The following is a 26,558-nucleotide window of genomic DNA, read 5'->3' as shown; positions in this document are numbered from 1 at the left end:
TATATTTTGTTTTAGGATTCCCTCCTCACTCCCCTTCGTAATTTTTGGTTCTTCAGCTATAAACTGGCCAGAAATCTTTCAAAAAATTTTTAAAAGGCAACGTTTCCGTTTAAGGAGTCCTACCTGGGAAAGGTTATCGAGTATAGCCTTGTCCCGAGGTTCTAAAAACAAAAACAACCCAACAAACAAAAAGCCATCGTCAGCTTTCAATACTGTCAGTCACCTACGTGTAAATGAAACTTCAGAGGCTGTCGAGGGGGAGCCCGCGGTCGCTCAGCTCCCAGGGCTCCCACCTGGGTCCCGCAGGAGCCCGCGCGGAAACTGACAGACGCCCGAGGGCGCAAAAAGTGGCCGCTGACGAGAAGAGGAACAAAATGCCATATTGGAGAAGGTATGTTTCGCTCCGGCAATTACGTTGATCCCAAGGTGCCAAGCCAAAAGGGGTAAGGGAGAAAGAAAACTGTTAAGTATGAGCTCTTAATGTGAAACCTAACCTGTTGCTTCTCTTAGGTATCAGATTTTGGAAGTGTCTGTAATGACAGCCAGGAAAGCAAATTAATGGCCAACGGCCCACTGGGTTTGAACACGAAACTCCTGTTACCTACTCACAGATCAACTACACAGCACACACGCACACGGAGGTGCTCCACGTGGAACCGCTCTGAAACCAAAACACACGCCCGTCCCTATTCTGCACCTCGCAGCCCTCGGGTTAGGATTCATGAATGACCGCCTGCCGGCTCGGCGGAGCAGGGGAGAGGCGCAGGGGGCGCGCGGAGAAGCCCGTCTCCAAACAGCACCCTTCCACACACGCGCTTGCCAAAGCCCAAACCCCAGCAGCCTTCAAGAGAAGGGAAAGGGAGGTGGTCGTGAGGGGAGGCGCTGCCACTCCAAACGGAGAAGAAGCGACAAAAATTAAACTGCGCTCTGCTCCGGTTTCCCCAGCGCTCTGCCACGGGCCTCGGTCCGCGAATTCCCTGCCAGCTCCAGGCCGTTCCGAATAATGTATCCACAAAAAGAAATATCTTTAAAGTACTGCTAAACGAAAGTGCTCGCTGCTGCGTGGCGCAAAATAAAACAAGCACACGCACGGTCTGCTTTCCAGCCCCGCGTAACGACGCCTAAGCAGCGGGCCGTTTCCGTGCCACTGCACCCCCGACCCAGCAGGCTTGGGACGAGAGAAACCTGCTCTCCTAGCCAGGTCCCTTGGTTCGGAGAAGTTATAATCCCTCCATGGCATCCGCGACCCGAGCCAATGAACGCGACTGCTCTGACACGGCGCCTCTGATTTCACGGACCCTGGCGCGCTGCGGGAGACACCCGGGCCACGCTACACGAAGCTATGGAAGCGGGACGGCCGCCGTTCAAAGCCCGGCGCGGGCCGCGGGATGAGAGCACCGGCATGCACCCAGCACCACGAAAGCCCAGGCGCCGGGCCTCCATGGGACCCGGTCAGCATCCTCGCGCCTGGCTGATCGAGGGAGTCATCACAAAGTAATAAATGTCACAGGGGGATGGAGGGGAGGCCCTGGGGCTCGCGCCGCGGAGAGGCGGGGGCGGAGTGCCGAAGCGGAGCTGCGCACCGGGTTCGGCGCGGGCTCCACCGCGGCCCCCCGAGGGGCACGCAGGCTCCGCGGGGACCCTCAGGGCCGGGGGCGTCCTGCAGGGCAGAGCGCACGGCTGCAGTCCCAGCGGCCGGGCCCTCGGGCGGGCGGCATACCGCCTCCGGGCGCCCGCAGGGAGTCGGCGCCCCCACACCGTCCCGCCGCGCGTCCTCGGTCCCCCGCGCTCGGCGCCCCGGCGGAGCCGCGCACGCTTTCCCGGGCGAGGGTGCGGGCTCCCTCCAAGCCGCGGCCCCGCGGGCCCCGGGGCGGCGGTCCGAAGAAGGGCCACTCACCTCCTGCCGCCCGGACCGCCGCGGGATCCCGAAGTTCAAGCGCCCGTCCCAGCCGCGGATCCGCGCGTCGGTATTCAGATATTTATTCTCGTTCCTTCCAGTGTCGAAGTTTCCCCTTCGCGCTGTGCCTCTGGTGAAAACAGGACATCCCCTTCGGCCACCCCCCAACAAATAGCGTACACAAGTGGGGGAGAAACGGGGCGGGGGAGAAGCCGGCTCCGAGGGGGAGGAGGAAAGGCGAGGAGCCAAAACTCCGGGCTGACGACAGGAAAAACCAGGAGGAAAGAAAAGGCGAGCGCGCCCAGCCGCCGCCGCCGGCCCTGCGCAGCCTTCCCCAAAGCTCTGTCCCCTCCGCCAGGGGAGCGACAACTTCACGTGGCCGCCCCGAAGTTTTGCGCGGAGGCCGGGAGCGCCGGGCGTGCGCCCCGCGGCGGCGACCTCGCCCTGCGCGCCGGGGGGGCGGGGGACGCCGCCGGCGCCCGAGGCCACTGGGGGCGGCCGGGGACCTCGGGGCAGGCGGCGGGGGGCGGCGGCGCGCAGGGGACCGGCTCCTTTTTATTCGACCTCGGGGGGCTGCCTCTTGTCATCGTTTGCGGTCCCGCGTGGGGACCGCTCGGGGCCCCGGGTGTCCCCGGTGGCGCCGTGGTAATCTCCGCGCCCTCCGCGCCGCCCCCACCCCGCCCCCACCGGCCTGGCGCCGGCCGCTGCCACCTCCTGGCTGGGGGAGGGACCCGCGGCCGCACTCCCCTCCTCGGACCGGGGAACCGCTGTGTGTCCCCACCTGCCTCTGCGGGACAACCCCCAAGTGGTCTCTAACTCCGCCGCTACCCCGTCCCCCGTGTGGGCCACGGCGGGCCCCCTGCCGGACTCGTTCCACTTACCCCAAGGGTGGAGACACAAGGGACTTCGCTACTTGCAACAACGTAAAATAAAAACCAATTCACGCCAGACTGGGGAGCTTTCTTTGAAGGGAGGAAATACCCTTTTCAGGGAAGATGTATGCTGGGAACGAGCAAGCAGTCTGGGGATAGGCTGTGCTGGGGAGGGCCTGGGCCCCTTCCAGCGCTGGGCGCAGGTATAGGCATCCCTCCCAGACGCCCAAAGGTCAGGCGGCGACGACTGACTTCCAAGGCAGCGTCAGAGCTTCCCCAGGCACATTGCTGAAGTGACATTTCATGCGTAAGCCTTCTGCGCCTTATGCACCGGCGTAGGGTTTAACATTCTATATGCACACGAGTGAGTATCACAGCCAGAGGCCCCAGCAAAGGAGCCAAGAAACAAACAATACATTTTGCATCCACTTAATCCCCTCTTCCTAAAACCTATTGTCTATTTTAGGAGCATCTTCTTTCATTGTCACATTGATTATAAGTGTTTTAATTTATTGAGAATTTACTGTCAGGCATTACTCTGGTCACTTATGGTATGTATAAGTTCATTTAATTTTCACAGCTCTGTGACGGTGATTGAAGCCAGTAAAAGAGCTAAGGAAACTGAGGCCCAAAAAAACCTAAGTAACTTTCCCAAAGACAAACCCAGTGGTCTCTAAACACCAACCTGTGATTCAACAAGCAGCTGTCGCACTGCTTTAGAGGTGGCCTGAGGGATTACAAGTTAGCTGGTAAAAATTACTCCTATTCAAAGAAAATTTAAATATATTATCAACTAAAGTATATTCTGTAAAAAGTTCAGAAAAAGATTTCACCCTCTACTTCGCCTTGATCTTTATGCAACTGACGTGAACACTAAGTTCAAAAGCAGAAACAAAAAGTGAATACTTGTAGTTTCGATTTATTTCTCAATTAGTGGGGCATTATCTGCCATGATTCCCAGGCAATGGAAAAGTTGAGGTTGTAAATTCAAACCGATGAAGGTGCTCATGGGGCTCTCATCACTCACCGTTCTTCCCTGCAGATTTATTTTGAAGGGCTCAGGCACTGCCAGGCATAATGTTTCCTTTTCTGGTTCTCAGGGCAGAAAGGGTTCTGGCCATGGGTTTGGTCTAGAGCACATTGTGGCCTGGAGAGGCTGCCAATTAATAGAGGGAAGTAAGAGGGAAATAGCAACAGGCAGGTTTAATTAACTTTGCAGATCTTATTTTCCCCATATTATAGGTGAGAAAACTGACTCCGAATTTGTAGCAACTTGCTAGTAAATAGCAGACATAAGATCCAAACCTGCGTTTGTGTGACTCCAAAGAGCCCTCTTACCCCGTGAGGCTATTATTACTAGTGGTAGTAGGCAGAAAAATAGTAACTACTTTTAGTACAGTGTATATGTTACAGGAAAAATATGCAATTTAAATGTTTCGCGAATCATTCAGGGTCTAAGAGTGCTCAGTGGCAATAGCAAATATCTTATAAAAATTAAGTACAATGCTGAATTTAGTAGTCACCTCATAAAGCCACAATTTTTTAAATTTCATTTTGGTAGAAAACCTGATGTGTTGGTTTGACCTCTAAATAAAGGTAAGGAGATGTATAATTTGGATAAAATAAAAATTCATACTCATACTTCAGTACAGCAAACGTTCACACAAATATAGCTTTTTAGCATGTTTCTTTACTCCCTTCCAAAATCAAATTTTCAGCAATACTGACCTTGCTTTCAAGTTACCTTGCTCCCACATAATTTTTCGTACATAATCATAAGAATATGTGTACAGAAGTTACCCCCAAAAAACCAGAATTACATCATAATATCAGTTATTCAGCTGCTTCTTACTACGTTTGAATCCATCTAGTCTTAAATATACATATATTACGTGGATACCACTAGGAACAATACAAAATGTCACATTTTCAGTCCACCTTTGACATAGGAAGTTGAACATAGGAAACAAAGAATTTTAAGTTTGCATAGGCAAAAATGTATTACTTGTTTAAACAAGGCATTATTTCCAGCATTTCTGTTGAATACCACTTTTATAATTATTGCCATATAACCTGTAATATTATTGAGAATATTTTTCTTTAAATAAACTATTTTTATTAAAGAAGTTTATCTGATAAAGGAAACTTTATAATTGTCAAAAATGGAAAGTCAATACAACTTGCCATGAATAGATGACCTTACAAATGAATGTAAATTATGGAAATAAAAATGATTTATCCTGTACCACCTGAAATTATCTGACACAACAGTTTGAGAAACACTGTTTTAAAGAGTTACATTCCTTTTGTCCATCCAGCTCCTCAAAACATGTTTTCAAGCCTTCCCTTTCCTTTATGGTAGAGAAATGTGGAGTCCAAGTTACTTTTAGGTATTACTTTTTAAATTTTGTTATTATTCAATTGTTGATTTCCTTGCCTAAAATATACTTGAAGTATCTGAAGTTGAAGTTTTCCAAATTAATTTATTTTTTTATTGTTTTTCTTACTGTCTGTCTTGTGGTAAAATTCAAACAATTCATAAGCACACAATTAAAAACCCAATTACTCTCCTGAGAGAATATACCAGTTTCCCATTGCCCTCCCTCGCCCTTGACTTCCCCCCTCAACACACACTCCATCTTAGGCCTTAACCACCGAAAAAGAAACTTTCCAACTGTTACCATCATGAAGTGGCAGCATCTGTTGGCCCAGGCTGGTACTGCAGCAAAGTTCTACATGGCAGTGAAGAGAAGAGGAAAAAGTAGATCCTTGGGAGAAGTTCGAAGAGCCTGAAAGAACTTGTAGGGAAATGCTGAAGTCTGAAATCTGCTGGAAAATTCTGGAAGTGATTCAGAAACACTAGCAGGTCCCACATGACAGGAATCAGGCCATCAGAATATCCATAAATGTTCAACTTCATCTGAGAAAGGACATTTGTTGTGGGGGGAGAAAAAAGTGACTTTATAGTGAAAATCAGTGGAAATAAAAGATTCATCTATTAGCAATTCCCTTAACCAGCCCCTGTGGGGCAGGATGCTTCTGCAGTTGTCATCTACTATTCGTTTATTTTTCAAGCATACATGGCACTGTTTTCGCATTGGGTTTTTATACGAGTCAAATTAAACAAACAAAGCCCTGTAGGAGTTCATAACCCAAACATAATTTTTATTTTAATTTCATTTTAAAGTAATCTTAAGGGAAAACCATTCCATCACTTTAGTGAGAACAAACCTTAGGTTAAAAAAATGGAATAAGACGTTACATTCAACACAAAAGAAAACAGAAGACTGAATGTTTGTAGAAATAATCCCAAGATGGATCTCTTGAGTTACTCCCTGTTGGTGTACCTTTGAACTCCAGCTGGAAGTATACACAATCCTTAAAAAATAAAGTCATTCAATTGTTTCTTAGTAAATTCTAAAGCAAACCCTTTGAGCTGTGAGAGAATGGACTTTCAGAGACCAGCATCTTTATAGACCAGGTTTAATACTGTTTTATTCCACTACTCTACCAATGAGCATACGGAACCAATGAGGATAAAACCTGATTGCCCAGGAATCTAAAGGGCTGTGCTGCAGGTTTTCTAAACTTTCTGAGTATTTTGTACAAACAGATCAAGCTTAAAAAGGTTTCTACTGGTTTGTGAAAATGAAGAAATCAGATCTGCAGTGGACCTGTTGGGTCATTCTCTTCTGCCAGGCTCTTTGCAGAACTTCCTCATTCTTGGCAGAATCTCTAAAGAAACGGAAATGCACACTCTCGGGGAGACAGCTTCATTATATTTACTTTTCAATTCTCTCTTGACATTTTTTCTCAAGTTAAATCCTTCTAGTACCATATTATGCAATTCTACACTATCTTCCCTGTTTACACCCAGCCTTCAGATGTTTATAAACAGATATCGTGCCCACTTTTAGTCATCTGTTAGCCACGTTAAACAAATGTAAGGCCTTTTAATCTTGTTTCAGTCAGTCTCTCCAAGCCCTTAATCATTCTCATTGCTTGTCTCTGAACTCTTTCCAGTTTACTAGATGTTCATTCTTATTAGAGGTATCCCCCGGTGAATGCATTGTTCCAGGTGTGGTCTCATTAGCATCCTAGAATGAGTCCTACTGGTTTTTATTTCTGTGGTATTATGTTTTGACTCCACTGCAAATTCCCACCAACTCCTGCTACTTCCATATTCTAACAAACCTACATACAATTTTTTCCTCTATTTTCACTTCACATAGTATTCTTTTGGCATACTATAACAATGCTGATTTCTCAAGTACTTCAAATGCTGTTTTAAATCATAATAGCAGTCAAAATATGAACAATGTCACTTTGTTGTTCTTTCGTTTTCATTGGCTTATAACCATCTGCACTTCAAAAGAGGAAAGATCCAAATAATCTCTTCTTCTATACAACTCTTTATTATATACCTTTATGATGTTTATCTGCTTATGAAAATGTCTGCCGATTATAATTTGAAAGTCTCCAGATGCAAAATTCAATGATTGGTGGAAGGAGGAATTTTATTTTATGGAAGGCAAATAAATCCATTTGACAACTTTAACGTAATGCATTTGAAATGGTTAACTCCAGTACCCATTTATTTTTATACAATCTCAAAGTTAGGGGGATTAAATTGCAATAATTCATTTAGACTGAATATTTTTTAATGAAAATATTATAATATAATATCACTGAAAATTGTAAAGAAGGTTTTCTAGTGTCCATTCCTTCCACTATATTTTAGAGCACAAACTTTTTTTTTTTAAGATTTTTTTTAATTTTTCCTTTTTCTCCCAAAGCCCCCCGGTACATAGTTGTGTATTTTTAGTTGTGGGTCCTTCTAGTTGTGTAGAGCACAAACATTTAAAAACAATTTCTTTATACAATGTTTTCCCATTTTAATTGTATATTCTCAGCCCCACCCACAACCCCAACACACATTAAAATGGCTTTCCTGCTCCCTGATTCCTTCATTCTGCCACCAATCCTCTCCAAATAAGTATCTCAGGGTATCTATTTCTCAACCTCACTAAATCCTAGAAATCTGACTTCTGCTCCTGTCCCTCTACTGAGACAGCTCTCTTCCAGATCATCAGTGGTCTTCTAATGGTCATTTCTTAGTCTCCATCACCCTTGGCTTCCGGGAAGCGTTTCATATTATCAAGAGCAGCTTTCTGCTAACTTTCAGCAGCCTTCCCCACTTTCAGCTTCCATGATCCTCTCTCTATCCTCTGATTGCTACTTCTCTGGTTCCTACAAAGCTTTCTTTTTTTTCTTAATTCTACTAAAATATAGACCTAGACATAGGTTCTGTTCTCTTCCTTTGCTATATTCTCTCCTTTTAGAATTTCATTCACTTCTCCAATCTCTTCTTTCACCCCTAAATGGGCAATTCAAGGACACCAATCTCGTTCCTAGAAGGCCGAGCATCCTCAACTGCAGGGCCTGTTGGCACCTCAAGCTGAACACACTCAAGGCTGAATGCATCACCCATCCTCTACCACCAGCTCTTCTTGTTGACTTAATCCTCTTGATGGCACCACCTCCACCGAGACTCAACTCTTTGAATTCGTCCTTCACTCTTCTTCCTTTCCTTTCAAATACAGTAAGTCAACAGCACAAGATTATTTTGCGTTGGCAGTGTCTCTTCATCTGTCCTTCCATTTCTTTGTCACTGCTGCCTCCCCAGGCCCAGTTCCACATCTGCCTCTTATGTCATCATGGGCATCCCCTCCTCTAGGCTCTTCTCTGCCATTCCTTTAGACAGAGATATGAGTTCTTCTTTCTCTAAAGTATGGCTCTTCTCTCAGTCAAAAATCTCTAGTAAGTTCCAAATGTCTCTTTAATAATGTGCAGACATCTTAACCCAGCAGTGAACTCCCCAGAGCAGAGGTCGCAAAGCAGAACCTCGCACCTTCCTTTCCTTCTCTTGCACGGTAACTTGTATCTAGCAGTTGACAAATATTTACTTAAAAATAATAAAAATTAGGTGCTTAAATGAAGGGCGACCAAATACTCCCGTTGATAACCTGAATGCAATAGAGCAGAGAACGTTCAGTGTGATGGGGCCCCTCCTCCTGTGGGTTTACTTAGGCTTTTGAGAATGCCAACTCATGTAGGATCCCCTTTGGGGAATTCAATGTACTCTTTAAGACCCAAACAGCTTTCCTCTTTTGTATTCTGCTTTTTACTATTCCACACTAGAGATATAAAGCATTCTGCATGTGGCCTGCATTTCAGGATCTGTGGCAAACCATCCCAACTTAATGATACACTTTCCAAAGCAGTCTATGAGTTAAAAAAAAAAAACAAAAAAACAGAGATTGTAGCACACGTGGCTCAATTGGGGAGCTTGAGGACAACTTGCCCACCGCGACGGCAGAGGGAGGGCTGGGTTAGAAGAAGGCAGGAGGGGAAGGGTTTGGGATGACTGTCTTTTATTCCTCTCTGCGCGGTGCCTCACGTGCTGCTGTGACATAGTACTCGCCCATTAATATTGCACTGAGCTGAATGAACAGATCGGGCTGCAGCTCCCCGCCTAACGTGAGTGTAGCTTAAAGTGAGCCAGTTACCCCATTTGAAACAAAAGGATGAGCCCGCATTCCTTTATTTCAAGGTGAAATGAACTAGTGCACGGGAAAAACTTTGTGGTCTCTGAAGTGCTCTATGCACGTGTGAGACAGGCCGCAGGGAGGCCTCTGTGCTATCGCGCCTCAATTCTGCCTCCTCTGCATATTTGAGTGGTTAAGACGCTGCAGCCTTCTTCTCATTACCCTTCAAGCGAGAGGCAGTCTAAATTATAAGAATAGACCCTTTGTACCCAATGGAGCCAATGAAGCTATTTTAGTTTTGAATGAAGAAAAAAAGAAAACCCATAAACATTTAATAATTGTTTCCCCGAATTGGTCCTATTGCCAAAAAATTGTTCATCACTACCAAGACTGAAGCCACCCAGGACATCAGTCCTGAGGAACTCGAGGACCTGGTGGCATGTCTAGTTGTCATCCTGGGTTTCAGGATATCAAATTCCTAAAACTCTCTTCTCTCACTGTCAAATCATTTTTTCAGTCCTCCTGTTCACCGACCAGTTCTCTGGTGAGTGGCCCTCCAGACAAGCTCCTCATTGGAACTTTCTTCTCCCTTGGCTTATGTGGGGCTGCTCTGGCCTGGCCACCTCCACCTCTCTGACCGCCCCTTCTTCCTCCTTTCCTTGACTCCCCTCTGGTCACTTGAATGGTGATGTTCCTTAGCATCTGCTCCTGGCATTCAAGCGTGCTTGCTCCGTGTAAGGAGGTCCAGAGATGAACCAGGCACAATCCCGGAACTCCAGAACATTTCAGTCCAGAGCAGAAAATGGGGCATTTAAAACAGTTATTGCATGAGAGAAAGTGTCAAGCTCCTTGAGAGAAACATTGAGAAACAGGCTATTTTAGTTCAGAGCAGAGAGAGTTGCTTCGAGCTGAGGGGAGGAAGAAGGTAGCATTTGGACCCAGCCTTAGAGCGTGAAGCATGTTTTTCCCTAGGACTGTGTATACCTCAATACAACAGAAGCAGAAGCCATCGTCTCTCCATTCGAGCCTCCCCCAAACAGCATAGTCCTCTCCCAGTGTTGCCTAACCTATTAATGGCACCAGTAACCTCTCAGCCACCTGCAGGCGGACAGGACAGGAGTCCCTTCATTCCTTCACCTTGTTCCTCCCACCCTTCGCTTTGCTCCCCTGTATTTTTGCTAATGCTAACTTAATCTCTGCCTCATTTACTCTCACACAGACTATGTGCATAGCCATAAAATCGGTTTTCCCATTTCTAAAGCCTTTTTCCTCTTCTCCTATCAGATTACTCACTTTCCAACAGTTCTGTTCATGCCACTGCTTTATTTTCTGAGGGAATAAACCTTTATGCCCACATTCCAGGGCCTCCAGTCTCCAGGCCCATCCTGTCTTTCCAGTGCTCTCTGCTGTGCTCTCAGCATCAAGGCCACCCAGCCACGGGTAATCTTTAGTCTTTCTTGTGAATGTCCTCCATGGTTGCATCTGTCTTAGGTGTGGCTAATAGTCTCAGTAGTACGATGGTTACTGAGGCAGGTTGCTGGCAGGCTCCATTTCATTCATCTTTGACTCGTCTATGGTGCTCAATATAGAATGTTAAACACATGGTAGGCACTACATAAGGACGTGTTGAAGAACTCAGTGGTAACTCTAATAGATGGACTATAGACATACTGTCTGAGCCTCCTTGTGTTGCCTGGATCTCATTGAATGATACATTTGTATTAATTGGTATAGCTATAATTAAAAAAAAAAAAAGACAATAAATCCTAACAGTGACAACAGGCCGGTGGAAAGCGTCGTTCCATCTACTTCTCAGGCTGTGGTTGAGAGTGAGTTCATGGCATCCCACACTGTCTTTTTTGTGCAGACAAGGAAGTCTTAGTGTCATCAGAATGACAGGCTGCTTGTGTCTTGAAGGCACTGAGGCTTGTGTGACTCAGCTTCTCTTTTTGACTCACTGCTAAAAAGTTTAGAGCCCCTTTGGGACTCATCCGCAGGCGGGGCAGAGGCTGCGGTGGTGGGTCTTTCTCTATGGGCCCCATCGCTGCGCCATTTGAGGCCCCACCCCGCCGTTCCTCTTTCTCATCTACTTTTAAGTTTTCTAATCATATTTTATCCATATAAGCTGCTTATAAATAAATAGCTTTTCAAAGAGTTCACACTATTTTGAAAGATTATGTAACAAAAAATGAGGCAAAGGTCATCCAGGCAAAGTATATCCAGGGCTAGAATTTTAGGAATCTTGCATTTTAAAAAATATATCATTCATTTTTATGAAGTAATTCCTTCTACTGTTTCTCTAATGTGCTTACTCTACTCTTGTCAGCAACCCACCAAAAAGTTCCGGATAATTTACTTCTTTTCTTTTTTCAATAACAGTAAGATAATCACTGTCATAGAATAATTGATTTTATAAACTTATAAATAGATTTGGTTGTCATCTGGCTCACATTTCTCCTTCTCTGGCTACAGAACTCCAGTTGCAGAGGTGAAGCGACTGCTCATTAATTGTTGGAGAAATGGAAGTCGAATATAGACCTCAGCTCTTCCCACACAGACTGAAGTCCCTGCGCACCTAACACATGTATTATCGCGCCTGTGGGTGACAAATTTTAACAGGAACCCTCTAAATACAATATTACTTTTATAAAAATATGCAACTAATTGAGAAGTAACATAATTTGCAAGACTCACTCTTTGAAGTCCCCCTTTTGTCCTAGCTATTTTTCAGACTGATACTTGGTAGCATCTTATATTTTTTGGTCAGAATCAGAAATCCATAAAACAATTTTTTAGGTTACGTTTCCTTTCGTATATAATTCAGAATATTACCACAAAAATGGAGTGAGTGAGATCTATTTGCCATGGTTATCAAGTTTCTGGAACAAAGAGAATGTGACCTACTCTCTTTTCTAATACTACGGCGGAAGGTGGACGTCAGCTCAGCGGCAAGTTGCAACTGGCAAATAAGAGTAAACTGCAAGTGTTATGTGTGTTAACAGCTTTTTAATTTAAAATTTATATAACTGTTTTTAGAGTAAAGCAGGACTTACATTTACAGTTTTATTTTTAGGATCAAAAGGAAATTCAAAGATGTTTATGTTTGATAATGTGACTGCTTTATCATATTCGATAAAGATCAGCTATATTTATATTTCTTGTGAATGTATTTATTAAATATATTATTTAATAATATTATTTATTAATATACTTTTATTATATATATTTATTTTATTTGTATTTATGTTAAATAACAAAACAATGTGAATACCTCTTGAGCACATCACAGTGATGCGTAAAAGACTGTCAAACTGAAAACAAAGCGTGATGCACACACAACACACAAGGACTGGCCCTGTAGGTTGAGGACGCAATAGAGCCTGGCTTAAGCACCCATTGTCAACAACTGAAAGTCTTTCATTTGTGTTTTTAATATCAGATAATTTAAAAGTATTTTACTGGGTATTTTTGTCATAAAATTTCATAACCTATGACACATAACTTTTAAAACAATCACTTTTTGGTGCTATCATTTAAATTTTTGCTGAGAAAAATATCTAACTTTAAGCTAATTTGGGGAGCCTACATATTTCGTGTTTGCATCAATCCTCAGATGAACACGTCAAGCGAAAAGTAGTTTTCTACTTCCAAATGGCAAACATCACAGCTCATCAAGGCTTCCATTCATTTCACAAATTAAACCCACAAAGGCATTGTTTATGCACTTCGTTCAACATGCAAACAATGCCTCATTGAGGGTTGTATTTCAAAACAAAGAAAAACTTGCTTTAGCTCCTTTTCCATTTCATTGTAACTTTGAAGTGTGTGCTTACATGAAATGGTTGGCTTCTCCTGGCTGTCGATGGTCTGCGCACCATGAGTAACTGGCTAGATTAACTCCTCATTGGGCTTTTCTGCTTGTTGAGGAGTCAGCAGATTATACCTTGGTGCCATCCTTGATGGAACATAAAGGATACTGTTTTCTCTTTTCAATCTGTATTTCACTTAGATTCCTCAAATCACTAAACAGCAAATCTGTTATTCTAATGTTATTAGCATTTCTGTTAAGGTAGTGGTGATGAAGGATTTTTCATATTAAAACTCGTAAAGGATTACTCAACCCAGTACCTAGGAAATTTTGTACTGTCAAGGACTGTACACTGATTTGAAAAGAAGTGTCTTTGGCTTTCTTCTTGTTTTTAAAATTAATATATAACCTGAGATTTGAGAAGGCCTAGCAAACAAAACAGTCATCTCTGCCTATTAAATTGACCCCAAAATTCCAGTTTTTATTAATAACCCATTGTTATATATGAATCAATCTATACTTCAAAAAAATCCCTTTCTGCAAAGACTGTTCCCTTGTTTTCATATTCTTAAAAGCATCTTCATAACTTCATAATTTAATGGACTTCTATTAAAAGGCCTCCAGAATTTTCTTGTGAGGAAACTGAAGAGCCCCAATCATCCTATACAATGAAGGAATGAGCCTACACAAAATTCAACTGCAATTGCCTTTTGTTTGGACTTTCTCAAAACCCATGGGAATTTTTATGGAGTATAGTCACGAAAACTATAATCTCATTCCAGGTGCAGATGATCCATAATTCTGGGCAAAGGTAGAACAACCATTTCTCTTATGTTTCTAATATATTACCAAACAATGTCAAGAATGTAACAAAATACTTTGGGATAGTCTCACCAGCCCTTGGGCCAATTTCTTCAGAAATAATCTAATTATAATGGTTATCTCTCCAGGATTGTAACCTGCAATTTAGAAGTTGTCATCCCAAAGCACCATTTGTGGTACTTTTGCTAAATCATTTGCCTTGCAGCCCACATCCTGAAGTTCACCTTGATAAAGCCTTTCCTGCACACAGCCTTAATACATGCTTCCGAATGTTTCCACTTGACATTTTACAAACCCAGAGTGGCTTACTATCGTCTGAAAGATTAGATATTTAACTCAACGTTTCTTCCTTTAGATCATCTTCAAAAATATTAAGATCTATTCTCTATTTAGTACTCTATTCAGTACCATGTTTGATACTAAACCTCAAAAGTGTTGTTTATCCTATTGTGTTTTCCAGCTGAAAGTCAGTTATTATCTATGTCAGAACAAAACCTATTATCTAAAATGCAATCTTTGATAAAGAATTTAGTTCCTAAAACAAATAAGAGGTGAAAGAAATAGCAAAAAAAGAGTATACTTCTTTCTCAAAAATAGCTTGTATTTCAATGTTTATAATCTTCCCAGTAGTTTTATGTGCTATTTATGTGTTATTTTGGTTTGTATAATATGGAATTGCGATTCATCAGTCTACTACCGATTAGAGTGTCCCCTCTGGAAATTTTTTAAAAACTGAGAATCCTGTTGGATATCTACCAGATGTCCAGCACCTTAACTGCTTACATTGATACATCATGCTTTGTGCCCAACAATTGTACGATTTCATTGTTAAGTTCCTTTAAATCACTCTAATCAATTCTACGTGGTCCTGATAGTTTATTCTTATGAGTGAAAATCAAGGGAAGGAGGAGTTGGAGAAGAGGCTGCCTAACTGGTAGGGAGTAGAAAGGAAGGAGGTAGGGTTAAATAAAGGACTTACAGGCTGATTCTAGTTGCAGTCATAGCTCAGGATGTCTACTTCCCAATCTCAGCAAGAATTCCTTTCACATCACACATAACCCATCTCAGAATGTGGCACATAGTAGGTACCCAGTAAATGTCTGTTGCATAAATAAATTAATTCAATCTCAAATTTGGAGCTTGATACTAATGATATTTTGGTATGTTTCGGAGATTTGGGGTAGTGATGCCTGTAAGAGTTTTGAGATTTCTACATCCCAGAACAAGAAAATCGCTCTGTTATACCTTAATCTGAACGGTACTATATCCTGGGGGTTCCTTCTCTCTGTTTCTTTCCTTCTTTCTCTCTCTGGCTTTTCTGTTTCTTTAAGGCAAGTTTTAAATTTCAGTAATATCCTTTAGTTGATGTCACATAGATAATGAGAGAAAAGGCCAGGATGACTATAGAATACACACAAAATAGTCAAAGTTATGATACTTTCAGTTTTTCATTAAAACATACTATTTTGAATGTGCCGATTTGGCAAAGAACGCCCTTTTGGCTCTGAAAATTATTTTTCCTGTAATGTTAAATGAGTGTGAAGAAATTAATCCTCCCAGCACACTTATAGAAACAATAATAGTATGAGCCGGTTATGAGCAGCTTTGATAGAGTACTGTAAAGCCCTTTAGTCTTTGGAGAGTCGTGGCATTAGGTAACTTTAATTGTTGGTTTCAGATGTCACTCTCCATCAGGAGCACAGCTGGAGACTGATAGGTGTCACTTGGGAATAAGCATTTTGGATTACTTTGAAGTCAATTGGACTGAACATGAAAATTTTATACCTAGTGGCAGATTTCTTTTTAAGGTATATTTAAGTAAAGTATCACTTAAACCAATTACATTAAAAACTATCCAGAATAAGAAACCTCAGAGGAAAATTCTTCTCAGTGGCAAAGTGTTAATCAAATAAACCAAGAAAACATTTTTCCCAAACCCATAATTTCCATGCTTTGGGTTGTTCTCCTTTGGACGCAGCCTATTTTAACTGTTTCCATTTCATTTCTGAGCATCTTCCATTTTGAAACAGTGATTTTATAAAGTCGCAGAGATGGTCGCACACACGGGACAAGGGGAAGTGGGGTGATGGTTAGGGACAGTATTGGGAATTCCATCTGTGCCTGGTGGGAACTGATCTCTCATGATTTTACCTGAAAATGTGAGCCTCCCTAGAGGATGCAGGACCAATGCCTCCTGGTCCTCAGAGTTGTCTCGTTTATACAGAGAAGGGTTTGGGGGGGACTCATTTACTCTCTAACAGGGGCAAGAGGACAACAAGGGTACTTTCTCTCAATGATGAAAATGTTTCCTACTAGAAAGTTTACATAAATTAGGGTTTTATTTTTTCTTTTTGCTTGAGGAAGATTGTCACTGAGCTAACATCTGTGCCAATCTTCCTCTATTTTATGTGAGATGCTGCCACAGCATGGCTTGAGTAGTGGTGCTTGGTCCGTGCCTGGGATCCAAACCTGCAAATTCTGAGCTGCTGAAGCAGAGCACAAGAACGTAACTGCTATGCCACCAGGCTAGCCCCTACATAAATTAGTTTTTAATTGAATTGTGATTTATAGCAGATTTTTAACACCCATGAATCAAAATGAAAAGTCATATAATATTAAAGTTCATGGATTTCAAATTAGTGAGCAGACAGGAGTCAGCGAGTGCTAAATGACGTGCTGTGGACTGGCATTAGGCACTGAATTGCTACTTTACAGGAAAGCAGAATAAAGAATATGAAAGAAGAAATGATATGTAATACATAAACTGATTGACTTCAATGTTTTATCCAAAGTTATTTCCATGATGCTCTCATTTCCCCCTCTTGTTTGCCTCCTACTTCAGAACAAATAACCTTGTATCAACACCAGACTAATCACTTCATGCTTTATTCCCTGTATTTTCTCCCTCTTGCATTCCCTATAATACCATTAGACAGCTTCTTCTATTCCCTTCTTGAGCACTGGAGAAGCTCTTCTTCTGGACACTTCATGTGTTGTACTGTTACTGATGTTACATAAAGACCAGAGTGATGCTGAGGCCGGTGACTCCATTAGAGGAATATCTGACACCAACGAACATTTAGGTTTATCTCATTGGTGAGTTGTTGAGCCAGCTGCAAGCAAATGAATTTGCAATTCTTTTTTCAAATTAGAGATACAATGATTAAATATATAAATGGAAACTCGCTAAGTGCGGAAGGTATCATAAACATTATAGTCACAGAGTTAGAAGAGTGACGTATATTTTAAGGCGTCTATCTATCAGTGGGATATGCAGCTCTTCCTAACAACTGGTGATAAAACTTTACGGCTTCAGCATCGGACTGTGTTTTAGGTCCTAGTTTTTTTCCTTTGAAACCAGAAATCCTAGTGGAAGGAGTACCACACTAGGGATCCAGAGCCCTGGGTACCAGGTCCACTGCTGCCACGTTTTGTTGTCACTCAGCTCTCTGTGTTCAGTTTCCTGATGTGCAGAAGAAGGGGGTGCAGCTCAGGGATTATCCTCAAGGCCTGCTGCAGCGTTAGCATTGCTTCTGCCCCAGCTCCCCCCCCCCCACCCCGCCCGCTTTTTTAAGTTGCTTGCTTGCCAGCCAAAGAATAAGCATTTAATTGTTGCCTAATACGGACCTGGGTTGCATGAATTTCTTAGTGACTAAATAAATCTGTTCCCCAACAAGTCCAGATCTATAAATGGCAAGTAAATTAAACCAATAGCATAAGGACTGCTCCCCTTGGATTTCAGTGGGTTTTCTATGAAGAGTAACCGAGGGTCAGGGAGCAACTGTGTGCACGGATATGGCTGCTGATTTAGCATCAGAGGGCCTGTGGTAATCTGGGATAATTACTTTTCAGGTCCAGCTTATCATGGGTATGCGAATATGGCCGTTATTCAGATGGTGTCTTGTAACAACTTTCAAGTGATGGGAGGAAGGAAAGATGTGAGTCGTATTAGTAGACATAATTACATGTAGTGAAAAAAGTATTGGGAAAGTTCACTTAATCCTACACAAATATGTACACACAAGTGGATGTGTTTAATCAGGGCTAGGATTGTCCACAGGGCTGTGTAGCCATTGATAGGTTGACTAATTTGATCTAATAAGAAAATTTGTTTTCTCCCAAAGTATCTCATCCCCAGCTCTGTAAGAGATTCCCAACATTCCACCAGTAAGAATTGATTCCTTTGAGTCAAACCAAGATTTGCCTGTTCACATGGACATATCTTCGGTTAGGTGGTCCCATAACATTTTTAAGCTATTTTAGTGGGACTTTTCTTTTGCCAACATGAGAGCAAAGAGGGCCACACTTTAAGAGTGTATCATACAATAAAGATGTTTTGATATGGGTTGGGAGACAGAGTGTTTACATGGCTGGGGAAGCTGTGTTCTGGAAGAATTTTCACGGTGGAGAGCAATGGGAACCAGAAGGGCTCAGGAGGGGAGTCTCAGACCCCAGGAGAAGGAAGAGAACGAAAAGGGGAGACAGGAGAATTTAGTCAACTTCCCGCTCTATTGAGAGTTTGTTGCAGGCTTATGTTTCCATCTTGGGTATTTTTAATAAAATCTTGCTTCTGATTCTTTTATCTGAGTACTTAAAGCATTTTATTTATGTTTATACCACTTGGGAACTTGTATGAGGCAAAGTTTTCTTGTTAATTCTGTTCACTTATAAATTAGGATTGATTTCTCTGAATCTAACATGGAGATAAAAAGTCACTTTTCCTAATTTCTGATTCTAGAAAGCTCAATGGCTATAGGGCAGGTGGTAAAAAAGAAACATTACCAAAATACTAGCGAAGTTAAAAACACTACAGATAAACGTTAACTGTTAAAGATGCATCTTTATGAAGTAATCTTTCCATTGTAAAGTATGTAGCAATATTAGCCAACTTTACTGTGTGTGTACCTAAAGTATTACTCGGATACTCTCCTTTAATCCAGACAACTCTAAAAGGTGGATATTACTTTTAGCCCCTTTTACAGATGAGAAACAAAGGCTTAGAGAGGTCGAGTCACTTAGCCAAGCTCACTCTGTTCAATGGGGAGCACAGTACGACTCAAATCCTCCGTCTCTGGAGGTGGACGGTCAAACAACTGGGAGCTGGCTCACTACGGACGTCGGGTGTCGGTTGGATCATACCGTTGAGGAAAGGCAAACAGACGAAAAACAAAACAAAAGACAATTATTTGCTATAGCCTTTATGAAATCCTGTAAAAATACGCAGGTTTGTAGGTTTAGAGTCTGAGGTTAAACTGAATCAGACTGAACTGAAATCGTCGCTAACCAGCATTCTTGCAGTACCTTTGCAAGTCGACTGATGGGCTAACGCTGTACAAATTGAATAGAGAGGTGGTTGCCAAACCTAGGAACTTATAGCTGTTCCGTGACAGAGTAAGAAATTGAAAAACAAAAAGGAAAATACAGCTGACGGCATTAATAAATCGGCATTTGTGTTATTCGCTGCATTGCTGCTCACATTCTTCCAGGAGGAGCATTGATGGGAAAATTCCTCAGGCTGCTTCAAATGCTGTGGGCTCATTCCAGGGGCCTTTCAGTGAAGCTGTGCTTTTGGTTACTGTGACCACACGTGTAGGGTAACATTACCACAGTGGCATCCATGGCCGGGAGACACAACAGCGAAGGCGAGGATGTTTATTCCATTCCGCCCTCACTTCTTCTGGTTCTCTGCAATCTTTTTTCCATTGGGGTTTTGATATTTGATGCCAACTCAGCAGAATCTTGACTTAGAAACAGATTTTTCTCAGATGGAAAATAACATAAATGTGTAACTTGCTTAGTAAATGTCATCCATTTTCTAAGGTAAGGTGTTGGTGCAAATGGTCTACGTGGCCAAAGACAGGAGTAGAGTTCCTGTGTTCCCTTGAAGGACACTTGAGCACTGAGACAAATAGAAACAACATTATGTCTCGACATCTTTCCCAGGCTTTCTACATCTTGCTCACCTCTCTACTTTCATGGTTAGAGTTCCTTTCTCAAATACAATAATGTCTATAAATCAACAAGAAAAAGACAATTATAGAAAACCAGACAAAAGTCTTTAATGTGCACCTTGCAGAAGAAGGTATATAGAAAACTAATAAACACATGGAAAGATGCTCGATTTCATAGTAATTAACATAATGAAGTTAAAATTATGGTGAAGTAATATTACACACACACAAAAATAACTAAAAGAAAAAGGCAAACAATACCAAGTGTTGGGGAGGATTTGGAAAAACCAAACTCTAGCATCCTGCTGCGGGGACCCCATATTGGTTAACCACTTTGGAAAATATTTTGTGAGTCTCTCCTAAACCTGAATACATGTGTTCCCTGGGAGCTGCAATTCCATTCCTAGGTATATATCCACAAGAAAAGCAAAGTTATGTTCACCAAAAAACCCCAAAATTAACAAATAAAAAACATGTGAAGAAGATTCATGGCACTATTCATAATGTCCCAAACTGGAAACTACACAAATCGACAAAAGAATGAATAAAATTGTGGCATATTCATACAATGGAATATTGTATGTCCAATGGGAATAATTCGTAAACACATGCAACAACAAAGGAATTTCACAAGCATAACACTGAGTGAAAGAAGCCAGACACAAAAGAGTACACACGGTGTGACTCAATCCAAGCACAGTACAAAATGGACAACATTTGTGCTGTTGGAAATTAGAACAGTGCAGACTTGGGGAGACAGTGCTTGGAGCAGGGCTTGGGCTGTTCGTAATGTTCTATGTCTTGATCTGAGTGCTGGTTACATGTGTATGCTCACCTTCATTGAGTTGCACACTTAGGACTAATGCACCTTTTCTAAATGTATGTTATTCCTTCAATAAAATTATTTTTAAAAAGGGGTGAGGGAAGACTTCTTCCACAATATATTAATCTCGGTTTCACATCACTGAGGTTGCATTTATCAGATTAGTTAGCAATCTCCTTAAAAAGAAGACAGTGGGGTCTTGAAAGGATGGAACTCAGGACAAGAGAGTTTTGACAGGGATGGGAAGAAGGCAGAGGATCTGACCAGGTTCTGAGCACAGGGAAGCTCACATTAGCGCCAGATGCAGGGCTACTGTCGGTGCAGAGGCATCCAGAAGGCACTTGTGGATACCTTGAGGGGTCTGGATCATGGCAGATACAGGCAGGCAGTGGAAGAGACAGAGAGATGCTGGGATACAGAATGGAAAGCTGGAGGGTGGCACCTAAAAACAAACTTCTCTTTCTTCACAATTTACCCAGAGCTAGGCCTACTCAAAAATAATGTTGATGTTATTCTAAATGACATAGAGTTTAATTAGACTTTCCCTAATAATTCAGAACAGTATACCTTTCTCCCTGCAAGGCCTGGTGGTCTTATACAGCGTTTCTTTCTTACTTCTTCACTAACAATTCACTAAGAGAGGAGCTTAAAAGGGGGAAAGGAAGTGGGTGAAATCCACGTAGAACATTCATTCTGTAGAGATTCTGAACAGTGAAAGTTTACCAGTAGGATTATGGGGTTTTATACATGAATTCAGTACAATTCAAAATAGTTCCAATACTAAATACAAGAGCCTTAATTAATAATGTTCAGGAGATCATTAATTTTATTTAAGGAAAACAATTTTCTATGTTCATTCATTCACTTATTTCATAAATGCTTGATGAACTGCTGTCATAGGTCACTACTACGTACTTCCTTTCAAACCTTAAGAACATGAATCATAGAAACAGTCTCAAGCATGAATGCCTCAAAGAATTTGAAACTATGCTAAGATAAAAATTATAAAATTTTTAAATAAAAGAGATGTCATGTACCCAAACAGAATGTGTTCTTTAGAAAGCCTTCTGATGATTCAAAAATATGGCAGAGAATTGAGAAATAAATGAAACAATATAAAATATCTTGGACTTGAAATTCTATTGCATATGTTTCTGATAGCAGTTAAAAAGGTTTGCTTTTCCCTGTGTGTTTAACAGTATTACCATTCGAGAATTGAGCCTCTGTAATGGACTCTGATGGCGTTTATTTTTGTCCCAGGTGTTGAAACAGCACTATGTCCATGGGGAGAACACGCAGTACAGAAGTCACTTGTGTTCATCTCATTTTTCTGGGACCTGTTACTCTCTTGGGTTGCAACAAACACCACAGCTCCCACAGTAGTTTCCAGTCTCAGTGGATTCCTTTCTTTCTTTCAGTCAAGGACAGCAAAGATGACCTCAAACCAAGATCTGCAGTCAAGTCGACTGGAGTATTCAACTTCTTTCCTCTCTGAGTGATTGGTTCCTGTCGGCACTAAAGACTTTGCTTTTGCCTTTCAACAAAAATCTTGCTTAATCTCCACAGGATTTCAACCTTGTGATTCCTTTTCCCTTCCTACAGCCAATCTCCCCGTTTTCTTTTTTTTTTTTTATGAGGAATATTGATTCTGAGCTAACATCTGTTGCCAATCTCCCTCGTTTTGCTTGAGGAAGATTGTCCCTCAGTTAACATATGTGTCAATCTTCCCCTGTTTTCTTTGTGGGATGCTGCCACAGCATGGCTTGATAAGCAGTGTGTAGGTCCAAGTCCTGGATCCAAACCCATGAACCCCCAGGGCCGCCAAAGCAGAGCTTGCAAATTTAACCACTACACCACCGGGCCGGCCTCAATTTCCCCATTTTTTAAGGAAGTTACTTGGCCCTGCATAGTTTGAAATGGAAACATCTATCCTTAAATCAACAGGCTGTTTTGAACTTAGGAGGTGAGGCCACTCAACTGATGCTCATTTGAGGATTTAGCATTTCTTAGTAAAGGGCTGGCCCACCTTTTCTGAGCTAACCTGGCCCTGAGCCTTAGAAGCATTCTTCTGAGACCCTCCTCCTGCTCCCACAGGAAACTCTAGGTATCTGAACAGAGCTTTGGGACAGAATTCTAAATGAGATATAAAATTATGCTTTGAAAATTCTGCATTTTTGGATTCTGTTTTTCATTGATCATCAAGGCATTTTTCCCTTTGAGGTTTGTCATAATCCTCATCTTTATCACAAATCACACACAATTATAGATAATAAATAATTCCAGTGTTAATCAAACACGGTAATTCTCTGCAATGACACCTTGTGTGGTGTGTCACTTTGATGCGAAAAGAGAATAATGCTGTTTAAATCTAGACTCATGAAGAGAACTCAGTTTCATTGATTCTCTAGCCATAGATTCTTATAGAACTTATAGATTCTAAGTGTCTTGAGAAGATTACTTAAACTTCATATTTTCTTTCTCAATAAAATTAAAATAATTCTTCATTATATTGTTTGTGCAGTGTTTCAAGTGATTGGAAGATTACTATAAAAAGTTATTGAAAATTAATAACATTTTCTGTGAATTTTCTTTTACTGAAACTTCATAATGAGAAAGATTTTTTAAGAAAAAGAATTACAGATGTACACCTGAGATTAATATTGTATGTCAATTATATTTCAATTAAAAAAAAAAGAATTACAGAGTCGTTAAAAGACCTTAAAATTCCCCTAAATTATAGATGGAGAAAACACCTTTTGTGGAAAGCTGCCACTTTCAATGTCTTCAGGAACCAGGTACTTAATAATCATTGTGTCCCCAAAAGAATTATTCCTCACATATTCTAGAATGAGAAATAATCTGAGATTTCTAAAATGACATAAATTGAGCACAGAAATTGTTAAATATGCTAAAGGTTAGAATGATCAGAGATAATGACAGTAAATTACAGCTTACTATTTTTATTATTAAGGGAGAAAATGAAAATAACCAAGAAATACATTGAAGACTGTACTTATAAATTCAGATAGAATGGAATGCAACATAACGAAAGTGATTCATCAGTCAAGAAATATTTTTAATAACTCCGGCTCCGAATTCAGTCTACCAGGGGAAAAAAAATCCCAGCGTCATGGGGAGACTTATTAATACCCCTAAGCCTTAGTTATGTCATATAAAAAATGGGGTCAATAATAATACCTACCTCATGAGTTAAATAAGATAATGGGAATTACACAAGATAATGCCTGTAAATTATTTAGCACAAGGCCTGGTACCTAGTTGGCACTCAGTAATTGTTAGCTATTTTTATATTGTCATTATCATTTTACATATAGAGGGTTCTCATTATTCACAGTAAGTATGGTCTAAAAAGACCCTTCAAACACTGGATTAGCAAATACTGAATGATTGCCCCTTGGGGAAATACAAAGTCGGCTTCCTGTGGGCCTCTGGGCACAATATTTTCATCTACTGACCAATACATAACTTCGTTTTATTTGTGCTTCTGTTTGAAGACACCTTATTCAACATACATTGTTGATTCGTTAACACGGAACTCAGCCAAAAGCACTCTAACTCGTGCCTAAATAAAGCTTATTTAACACACGTATCTTCTCCATTACCACATCACATAAGCCTTTTTGCACTTAGGAACACTAGCCAGCTCTTCAGCACTGCACTTGGGGACCATTTTAAATAGCAAAATCATCAAGAAAAAGAACAAAAGTGCAAAAAAAAGTCACACTAAACAGGTCATGAAAAGGACAATTGTTCAATCTCAACTGGGAACCTACACTTAAGGTGCCTCAGATTTTTTGCTGCTGTGTGCAAGCGCATATCTGCAACTGGCTGCAAAGGTACTGTGAGTAGTGCTGATTTTGAGGTTACAAAGAAACATTACCCAGTCGGTGAACTTGCAAATATGGAATCTGCAAATAATGAGGACCAACTGTATTGAGCGTTTGAAAAACTAAAAGGAATTGAGTTTGCTTAGACAGGAATGTTGAAGAGAGAAGCAGCAGGGAAAGAAGTGGGAGATGTACACTCATGACAGGAAAAGGAGGATGTGGGAGGCACTGTTAAGAAGTTAGCACTTTTTCTAGTAGTAATGAGGCACCATCACTACAGAGTCTAATGGAAGAATGTTATTGTTAGATTTGTATTTCATAAAGATCACTGTCACTGATAAAAGAAGCCACCCCTAAAATGGCACCCTGTACATTGTGCTGCACTCAATATTTATTGAATAAATTCTGTCTTTACTGAATGATTGAGTGTAGTTATACAGATTAGTTTTGTTGGGGCTCGAGATGGGGAGACTTTGAGATGCTATTGGTATTCAAAATTGTACTAGAGGTGCTGGCCAGGGAAATTAGGCAAGAAAATGAAATAAAAGGCATTCGAATTGGAAAGGAAGAAGTAAAACCATCTCTATTTGAAAATGATGTGATTTTATAGATTGAAAAACCTAAAGATTCTACTAAAAACTATTAGAACTATTAATAAATTTCAGCAAGTTTCAGAATACAAGATCAATATACAAAACGCAACCGTATTTCTATACAAAGCAATAAGCAAACCAAGAATAAAATTAAGAAAACAATTCTATTCACAATACAATAAAGAAATAAAATACTTAGATATAAATTTAACAAAAAGCGCAAAACTTATACTCTGAAAACTATAAAACTGTTTAAAAAAATTAAAGACTTAAGTGAATGGAGAGACATTCATATTCATAGATTGAAATACTTAATATTGTTAAGATTGCAGTAGCCCCCAAATTGATCTACAGATTCAAGATTATCCCTATGAAAGAAGCAGCTGTTTTTGTTGTCGTTGCAGAAATTGACAAACTGATGCTAAAATTCACATGAAAGCATCTGATCCAGAAGAGCTAAAACAATCTTGAAAAAGGACAGCTAGAGGACTCATACTTCCTGATTTGAAAACTTGCTATGGAGCTACAGTAATCAAGACAGTGCATTACTGGCCTAAACATAGAATAAAGACCAATGGAATAGAATCGAGAGTCCAGAAATAGACCCTCATGTTTAAGGTGAGTTGATTTTCAACAAGGCATTTCAATGAGGGAAGAATAGTCTTTTCAACAAGTAGTGCTGGGACAACCAGAAGCCTCAGGCAAAAGAGTGAAATTGTACCCCTAACTCACACCATATACAAAAATTAACTTAAAATTGATGAAAGATCCAAATGTAAGAGCGAAAACTATAAAGCTAGAAGAAAACAGAGGCATGAGTCTTTGTGACCATGAATTTGGCACTGGTTTCTTCGTATAAAACCAAGAGTCCCAGTAACAGCAGCAACAACAGCAAAAGATAAACTGGACATTATCAAAATTAAAACCTTTTGTGCTTCAAAAGATACCATCAAGAAAGTGAGAAGACTACAAATAAAGGGAGAAAATTTGCAAATCACATATCTTATAAGGGACTTGTATCTAGAATATATAAATAACTATTACAACTCAATAATAGAAAGGCAAATAACCCAATTAAGAAATATACAAAGAATCCAAATAGACAGTTCTCCAAAGAAGGTATACATACAAATAGCCAATAAACATACAAAAAGAGGCTCAGTATCATTAGCCGTCAGAAAAATCGAGATACCACTTCATACCCACTAGGAAGGCTGTAATCAAAAAAGCAGATAATAACAAGTGTTGGTGAAGATATGGAAAAATTGGAATGCTTACACTGCAGTGGGAATTTAAAATGGGATAGCTTCTTTGGAAAACAGTCTTGTAGTTTCTCAAAAAGTTGAACATAGCCTTACTATTTGACCAAGCAATGCTACTCCTAGGTAGATACCCA

General features: G+C 41.0%; 1 protein-coding gene across 23 annotated transcripts in view; it reads right to left on the bottom strand.

The window, feature by feature from the left end:
* Nucleotides 1-26,558, bottom strand: part of EYA4 (EYA transcriptional coactivator and phosphatase 4) — a 294,223-nt gene that overhangs the window by 252,993 nt on the left and 14,672 nt on the right. For 16 of the 23 annotated variants that reach the window (XR_011497637.1, XM_070496146.1, XM_014856120.3 and 13 more), the window contains exon 1: nt 1,898-2,027. The exons of 2 other annotated variants lie outside the window; for them this stretch is intronic. The gene's annotated coding sequence lies outside the window, so the exon portion shown is untranslated. Of the gene's footprint in view, nt 1-1,897; nt 2,040-2,778; nt 5,690-26,558 lie in introns of those variants that run through there. 5 more of the 23 variants (XM_014856121.3, XM_070496153.1, XM_070496152.1 and 2 more) reach the window with 3 other exon arrangements.

This window comes from Equus asinus, chromosome 24 (genome assembly GCF_041296235.1).
Source record: "Equus asinus isolate D_3611 breed Donkey chromosome 24, EquAss-T2T_v2, whole genome shotgun sequence".
In the NCBI taxonomy this organism is placed as follows: Eukaryota; Metazoa; Chordata; class Mammalia; order Perissodactyla; family Equidae; genus Equus; species Equus asinus.
This window is presented reverse-complemented; position numbering and strand designations above follow the sequence as displayed.